Genomic DNA, 9433 nt, shown 5'->3' on the forward strand with positions numbered 1-9433 from the left:
CCATCTAACATTTACTTAGATTTAAGTCTTAGGGTTGATACAGACAAGCATCGTCAGGATAATATATAGCGTCCGTCCTTCTTATCTTCTAATGGTCCTCTTACAGTTGGGGACTCTTTGATAAAGAATAACATAACCGCTACTGTGGTAGCTAGGAATCTTTTCACTCCAAAGGATAACATAATCCTTTTACAACGATCTGATGAGTCGGTTGTTCAAGACTCATTGGCTCTCAGTGTTCAATGTGTGGGTTTTGTATCCAATATGGGCCAACGCCTACTTGCTCAAACTCGCCAAGTTGAATCATTAATGGCTGAGGTGGCAAGTCTTAAATAAGATATCAGAAGGTTCAAGCATGAGAATAAAGTGTTACACGTGCTTGTAAATAATTACTCAACGAGCATGAAAAGAAAGCTCGACCAGCTGCAAGAATCCGAAAGTCGGATTCAAAGTGATCACCAGAGGTTCGTTGCTAGATTCCGAAAGCAATTGATACCTTCCCCTTCTGGTGTTTTGCCAAGTATTGGGGTGCCACATGATCAATCTCCAATACCTCCCCCTTCTTGGGTACTGCTAAGCACTAAGACTTCACATGAGCAATCTTTGTGAAGGCTTCATCCTGTTTGTTTGTTTTAACTCATGTGTATGCACATATCTGTAATTTCTCGAAGATATTAATAGATAAGCTTTATTTCATTCAATGTATTGTGCTAAATACAATAAAGCTTATACTTCACTAAGATGTGGTACTTCTGGACCAAATATCAATTTATCTTTACCCTCACAAAGATAAATGATCATTCTTAGTGTAGACATTATTTGAGTATTTAACTCATAATCTTTAATTCATATGGTTCTTTAATATCATAAACATCATGGATAAGATTCGTGTTGGCATATTGTTCGATCTGCAATTCGAGACAATATTTCTCTCAACACTTTATATTCTTTCTAGACTCTTCGAGAGTTTCAATTTAATATCATCAACTCTTCAAGAGTTCTAATTTAATGTCATTGACTCTTGTAAGAGATTTTAGTATGTTGCAACAATATCATAATGATAGTACTCACTAAGGCAATTTATACCATCCATTGGTATTGAGTACATAATTTATGCTTTACCCTTCTGGGCCTTACTTCAAGCAATTTGAATCATTCAGGGATTTTCTACACTTCATGACACATTTTCCCTTGGAATTTATACAAAGCAACTTGCTCCCATGTATAATTGAGGGATTTACTTATGCAAATATGATGTGGACAACTCACAACCCTTCATATATAATTCTCCATTCATATGAACTTGTTTACAACCTTGTGTCATATCATGTGAGTGTATTTCACTGTATTACAAATGCCCAATGTAACCTCCTTGGTTCAACATCTTTTGGCTATTTGTATTATATTCAAATATATAGGTCCATTTTTCCACGTTCTTACAAAATTGTAATGGAATTGCCTTTCTCCATTTTTTTTTCGTTGAAAAGAACGAGACTCAATATCAACATAGCTCATTAATGAATTTAGTAGCTACTTATAAAAACCAAAATTACCATTGGTTATCATCAATCCGTGATCCCATATTCTTATATGCATGTGCATGCATAAAAACTTTTCATTTCTTTTGGATATCCATTGCCTCTTTAAGGGCATTACATTATCACTTCCAGGATAGTCATAATTTAGAGAATGTGGATCATAACCTCCTCTAGAGTGTTATAGAGCTTGGATTTTAATCTCCACTTCCGGTAGTTGAGTCATTTTGATCCTATACGTCTATCATGCTTCATGCATGAGACATTAACATTCCCATGTCCACGGATTGTCATATATCCATGCGGCGACTGTCATGCTTCTAGCATGCAACAATTATGCTTTGGGAATGCAATTGTTTAGGAGTGCCATATTCTTTCTCTTTCTGAAGACTGAATCTTTTTTGATTATGAGGGTCTGCCATGCTTCTTCTCCAATGGTGTTTTCTCATCCTTCTTCTAGAATGATATTTTCTCATTGTTTTTCTGGAACAATGTTATTTTCTCCCCCTAACAGCAGGAAAATTGTCTTATCAAAATGACAGTCCGCAAACCATGCGGTAAACATATCCCCAGTCAAGGGTTCCAAATATTGAATGATAGATAGTGTTCAACATCAATGCCCAATCGGCGATGATGTCTCATTTCAGTACGTTGTGGCAGTACAATAGGCACATGGATAACACAACCAAAAACTCGTAAATGTATAATGTTTGGCTGATTCCCAAACACGAGTTGTACTAAGAAGTATTAACGGTTGGTAACATGTCTCAACCGAATTAATAATGCATCATGTAAAGTAGCATGTACCCATGTAAAAACTAGCAGTTTTGTTTTCATGAGCAGACCGCGGGTAATCAATTTCATCTGCTTAATAAAGGCTTCTGTTAAACCATTTTGAGTATGGACATAAGGAACTTTTGGTCCTTATTTAATAGTCTGCAGACTGAGACTCTTATGGCCTTTATTACAATTAAGTTGAGGCACTGTGACACTTCAAACTTACAGTGCTCATCAAGTAACTTCATGTCCTGATCTTGAGGATCAAAAGACTTGATGCCCAATTTTTTTGTATGATGGAACTTCGGGTCCACTCATTTTTATATGATGAGGATCAAGAAACTACAAGTTCTGATCTGTTCAAGAAACTTCGGGTCCTTGTTATACTCATCGTAACAAAAGAGAAGTACAATAAGTAAATTAAAGTAATAAGCGGTAATTCCAGTCATGAATAAATTGCATTTAAGTAAATAAAGCTTGTGACAAGGGCTTTAATTCAGCACCATTCACATAAATCAAAACTTAAAGCAGCAGGCAGTAAAACCGTCCATGATAAATAAATTGTTTTAAAGTAAATAGAACTTGTGAAAGTGTTTTAAGCCAACACCATTCACATAAATAAATATATATTTTTTTCTTCTTTCTTTTCAAATGGTGCAACACCATCCAAAAGCCTTTACTTTTTTTTTTATTATTCTTATTCATTCACATGCTGCAACATTCCAAAAACTTTGGCCCCATTATTATTTTTCATTCAAATGGTGTAGATGTATCATTCTGCCTTTTCCATTTTTTTTTATTTCTTGCTTTTTCAAATGGTGCCATGCATTATTGCCTTTTTCAGATGGTCCCATGCATATTCCATAAACTTCCTCCTTTTTCTTTCTTTATCTGTCTCTACCAATCTCGAAACCCAGGACTAGCTGGGTTGTTATGGAGGTCACACAAAACCAATTCAATCCAAAAAGGCTACCAGAGACTGGCGTTGTTCTTGCATGGCCCTGAGAACATGACATCGCAAAGCAAGAACCTCCCTACAGACATAGATGACAGTGGGGTTGACGGAGGCACAAGAGAATAAGGCTTAAGTGGAGTCAATCTTGCCATCACCATCTCAGACAACAGAGTATTCATGGGAGTTCTCGAGATCCGTAAAAAACGACGCGATACAGGTTTTCAAGTTTGATGAAATTCTTCTGGATCTTTGGAAACAAGTTGTCAAGTACGAGATTTCTCAGCTCGTGACGACTTCAGGTCGTTGTAAATTTCAATTCTCACCGGAATTCGGTGGGGTGCTTCAGGCGCAGTGGGAGAGACAAAAAATGGACATACCATTTATTTTGTGAGATTTTGGCTAGTAGAGGTGAGAGGTAGGTAATGCTTCACCGGATTTATGGCGTTGTGCTTTCCACTGACATGAGAACTTCTCGTGCTGATAACGTGTTGTAAAATTGACAATGTTTGTAGTGGAATAAATGAAATAAGACACGAAATTTACAAGGTTCCTCTATAGTCAGTATGACTGGAGTATGTCATCGGGGCAGTAGTGGTGCTTTCATTATAATTTAGAATAATAGGAGTACAAAAATAACTCTCTCTATTCTCTCCTCTCATGTTCCTCTTTTTTCTCTCTTCCTCTTCCGTGAACTTCTCCCTTTGATGTTGTGTGTGGTTTGTATTTATATAGAAAATAGGAGTAGTGTGCAGCAAGCTTCAGCGGACAATGGAATGGCCCATTATTTAATTCTTTGAGTGGACATCCACTGTTCTACAACATAACCTTAATATATAAACCACTGTAGACCATATATTAGGCCAAAAAAACTCATATATGATATATCACAATAAAACTATAATTTTGATCCATGACACCGTTCTTTTTGAAATTGTGAGTCCTTGGCCCAAATCGGTCACCAGAATCCCTATATGCAAAACTTTATTCTTGTAAGGGATTTGCGCCTCAACTTAATTTTCGACCCATTTCGCCATCTGATCTACTTTGGGGAGGTAAAATATAATATTTTTTTAATGATGCGTACTATCGTCACATGATGTGAAAAATACATACATGTGTTTTTAGCCTTTTAGGGATAATAATTAGATCACCTTATTCATAGTGGGTCTATAGACCAACCCAACCGAATTTCGTTAGGTTGGTTTGGGTTGTAAACTTCAAAATATTATTTTTTGGTAGAAATCCAACCACTCGCTCAATAGGTGGGTTGGATTAAGTTGAAGTATTATTAACCTCATTAAAACCCACCCACTAGAATACCAACAATTCTTAAATGCACATGTATATTACATACACGTACATAAAATTGAATAGTTACTAAACACACTTGTTTATTTATACTTTAGTTAAATGATGAAATTTAAATATTAAATAGCGAACTCACAAGATTTATGTTTAATATTGCATGTATTTTAGATTATTTGTAAGTCGTACTCACTTTACAAATAAGAAAGAAAGTAAAAATCCAACCCGTTGAACCCGCCCAACTCAACCCACCTTAAAATGGTTTATGTGGGTTAGTTTACCCATTTTCTTGGGTGAAAATGTGTTTCAATAATATCAACCTGAGTCAACTGGGTTGGCCAACAGGTTGAAGTCTAACCCTACCAACCCATCCAATGCCCATCCCTTGTATTCGTGCTCCTCTTTCCACCCAATTGTGATGAATGTATTCCATTGATCATAATTTTTTTTTTCTTAATCATATCATTTATGCAAAAGGTTCAATTAATTTGGAAACATATGGATGTTGAACCGTTCTGTAAACAAGAATTTCCTGCGACAAATGAGACAAGAACATGTGTACAAAGTAAATGTTTGTATTAATGTAATTTAGGGTTACAATCTCTTTACAACTTGATCCTCTGATTCAATCTCCAAAATGTATGGTGTGTAGTGTTGTTGATCCAAGGGTCACAATGACTTGATCTTGGATGAACAGATGCCGCAAGGTTTTGGCTCTTGGCAATGGAGGAATCAGCATGTGTAAGGGTGCTTAGTGGTACTTCTTGAGTGTTTGAGTGTTTGGGGGGTTTGAGTGCTTCAGTGCTTCAAAGCTTCAGAGTTTCAAAGTTATAGCGTTTGGGCGTGAATGATTTTCTGTACCCCTTTCTTTGTCTTAGAGCCTCCTATTTATAGACTTTCCAAGCCTTGACTAAGGATGGATTTGGCCTTGATTGTGGGCTTGATTAATTGACGAAAGAACCTGGACTCTATTTGTGGGCCGGTTCGTGATTTGACTCCATCAATTAACATTTGATTTAACCAAATTAAAATCAAATAATTCATTTCCACCAAATGTTGACATATGTTATTCTTGATGACTCGTTCGATTTTGATGAGTCATATCCATGTGTATGATTTTGTGAGACACATGGCGCAGGCCACGTATGCTCTGGCCTATCGAAACTTTAATGCGTTGGTGAACGTTTATTTCACCGAAATTTCAATGTCTACATGTTCATTATTTGACACATAAAAATAACTTAACGATTTGCACTTTAATTTTTTTCACATAGATTGTATTTGAATGATTATTACAAAAGTAATGCTAGGTAGACTAAATTTGCATACTAAATGATGTGTTATCAATAAGAAATAAGCACGATGATAAACATTTAAGTTATAATCCATAATCAACTTTCATGTTATTTAGTTTACAATATATAGTCTACACATTTTGCCTCCCTAATAATCCATAATAAACTTTCATGTCATTTAGTTTACAATATTTAGTCTACACATTTTGCCTCCCTAACATCATCCTTTTGTAATAAGTAAACTTTAGATTATACCATCTATATAGCAAAAATATGTTAATGACAACTAGGTGAACGATGAGATGCAGATAGAGGGTGACTCATGGTATGGAAAAGAATACAAGTAAAAAAGTAAATTGTAGCAATGATCCCTCAATTTTAATCAAATTGGAGCAATGGTTTCTCAACTAAAAATTCATTACCATTAGTCTCTCAACTCATCAAAATGTTTAGCTATAGTCATTTTCATCAACTATGTCAGATTTTTGTCAAAATAAGTTATGTTAGAAGGACAATTGCTACAATTATGTTAAAGTTGAGAGACCATTTTCTATAATTGAGTTAAAGTTGAGGACCTTTTCTCCAGTTGGTTTAAAGTTGAGGACCAATGATACATTTTTTCTTATTTGATTTTCTATATTTGTCTCTTGATTTAGTTTCACGTGCATAATATGTGACTCATTTTGACGGAAGTTCTAACGAAATTGATGAAAATGATCATAACTATATGTTTTAATGAGTTTATGGACCATTGGTAATGAATTTTTAATTAAAAAATCATTACTTCAATTGAATTAAAATTAAAGGACTATAACTACAATTTACTAAGTAAAAGAATGGAAAGCCTCCAAAGCGAATAGCTTTCGCCGACGGCAGTGATTGGGTTCCACATTGAGTTGGGACATAGTAGTACGACGGTGCATTGCAACTCATATATCGAGCTGTTAGGATCTCCCTCAGAAGGCTAGCCTGTCAATGGACCCCTTTCGGCGGTGATGTGTACGTCCAACACAGATTGCCGACGTGGAAGCTTGCCGATGGCAGGAGGGTCCATACGCGTGACAACGCGAATATCCATACCGAAAGGCTGATCAACTGCAAGTTGCAGCCAATCAGCATCGAAGCTTAGATAGACCCGACACGTGGGCGAATCTGGATGGTTAAGATCGAGAGTGTTCGGGAGTAGATGAGAAATATCTGATTCCGTGTGGATGTGGGACACTGGAAACCTGCAACATAGGATGAGACAGTCTGTACTCCTCATGGGAGCTGAATACACGTTCTATTATACTTGCGTATATGTAACCAGATGTTTTAGTCTCAATACTAATGCGAATGTGAATGTCAATACAATATAAGTCTTAATAGAGCTACACATTTGTTCCCACGTGCTGAAGGTTTGGAACTACGAGAGATTAGGGTAAACTATACTAATAAATTAATTAAAGAGTGTATTGTTGGGATCAAATTTGCTCACACTGTGTATGAAGAAGATGCACAAACTTGACTACTAATAAAACAAAAAACAACTATAAGCCTACTTTAGGACCAATGCAGTGCCGACCAAAAGCTCTCTGACAGTCAACTTAGTAAGTAGTTTAAGACTTGAGGAGTGGCCAAGAGAATACAGTATGCAATAATTGCGTTACCAGAGATGAACCCAAAAAGATGTATTATTACAGTTGAGAGAGAGACCTTTTAAGATATAGAATCCATATTAAACCGAGAGAACCTCATAGGATATCTAGGAGTAGATATCACATCTCTTAGGAGTGTGATTACTTGCTGCGCACGCCAATTTATAGATTGTAGGAATCTCTAAGAATATAGAAAACTTGCTGATTTCGTATCAGATTAGGTTTTTGTATCTTTCGGGACATGAATGGTCAATCTCAATGAAGCCAACAAACTTCACCCACTTATCCGGAACAGGATGACGGTGGAATCGATGAACCGTCTCTACTGAATCTAGAGTTGTTGAGTCCATGACGGGACTTCCGAGGTATTCGTATTCCGATCCATCTTACTCCGTCTCTGAAAACATGGTCTCATATCCATTTAGACAAATTTCATAGATAAAGAAGTCCTTATGTAAAAAAGTTACCTATTCTGATATGAATGCTAAAGCATCTCAATGATAAGGACAAGTTTGATAATGATTACATAATAGGAATTAACCTTATCAAATAAATCTTGACATGGTGGAACTATCGCGGACCTTTTTGAAAGCTCTAGTAAATCTCTTAGCTGTTGGAACAAACACGAACCTTTTTGAAAGAAAACAACCATATCTCTTTTCTTTTTATCTTTTCTTATCTCTTTTTCTCATCCTCCTTTTTTTTTCTTTTTCTTTTTCTCATCCTGCCATGAACAAAAATACAACTTCTTCATCTCTTTTCTCCATCGTTTTTTTTTTTCGAATTTTTTCTTAATATTCTTTCACAACAACGGTAACAATTCTTCTTCTTAAAGGGATTGTAGATATTTTCACCCTTAGGTTCATGTCATGTCGGTGCACGAACACAAGGAAGCACTCACAACAAAATTTAACCAAGAATAGAACTGAGACTGGTGCATCAATAGCTATTAAAGCATTTGAAATGCTCTTAATTCGTTGAATATATTCAGAGATAGCAAGATTGCCTTTTGAACTGAATGAAGATGAGTACGAAGCTGGTGAATGTGTGCAGCAGAGACACCTCCAAAACGATGTTCAAAATTTAGCCATAACTCTCGAGATAACACAAATCAATTGTAAAAAGGAATGATATATTCAGAAAATGTTGAATTAAGCCAGATGAGAATGTAAAATTGATCTTTCTCATACTAGATCTCAAATGTTGGATTTGGAGTACTAGTACTATTACCAGATGAATCAAGAAGAATTTGCAATAGACAGACTTTAGTATTATAGGATCAAGATTTTCTAGGACCAGAGTAAGGCTGATCGGAATGTAGCTACCTCAGAAGTTCGGTTATGGACTCGATAGCTCTGAGTAGAGGTGGACTAACTGAACAGCGGTACCACCATCACCTTGTTCTGGGATAGTGGGTGAAGTTCAAACGACTTTACTAGAATGACTATGCTTGTTCCGTAAGACATGAGATCTGCTCCAGGTATAGAATTAGGCAAATCTTGATACGTCTTGCAGTTGCCACAATCTAGGAATTGGTATATGTTACAAGTAACCACAATTTCTAAGAGGGTTAAATATTTATTTCTAGATATCCTTTAGGATTTTCTAGCTTAAAACAAGGATTTTATCCTAAAAATGTCTCCCTCTCGACTGGTATAAATACAACCCTCTAGGTTTCGTCTCTGGTAACAGAATCTCTACATTTTAATTCTCTAGCCACTGCCTGAGTCTTATACTTGCTTACTAACTTGACAGTGGAAGAGCCTTTGGCTAGCACAGACACCCCCTCCCGTTCTGAGGCTTATTCACGGTTGTTTTTTGTTTTACAAGTTACTCGGATTTGTGCATATTCACCACTTGCGGCAGTCCGCGAATTGGGTTCCAACAATTGGTGCTTTCATTAAGAGAAAATTTTTATTCCTCCTAACC

This window comes from Malus sylvestris, chromosome 5, assembly GCF_916048215.2.
Source record: "Malus sylvestris chromosome 5, drMalSylv7.2, whole genome shotgun sequence".
Classification (NCBI taxonomy): domain Eukaryota; kingdom Viridiplantae; phylum Streptophyta; class Magnoliopsida; order Rosales; family Rosaceae; genus Malus; species Malus sylvestris.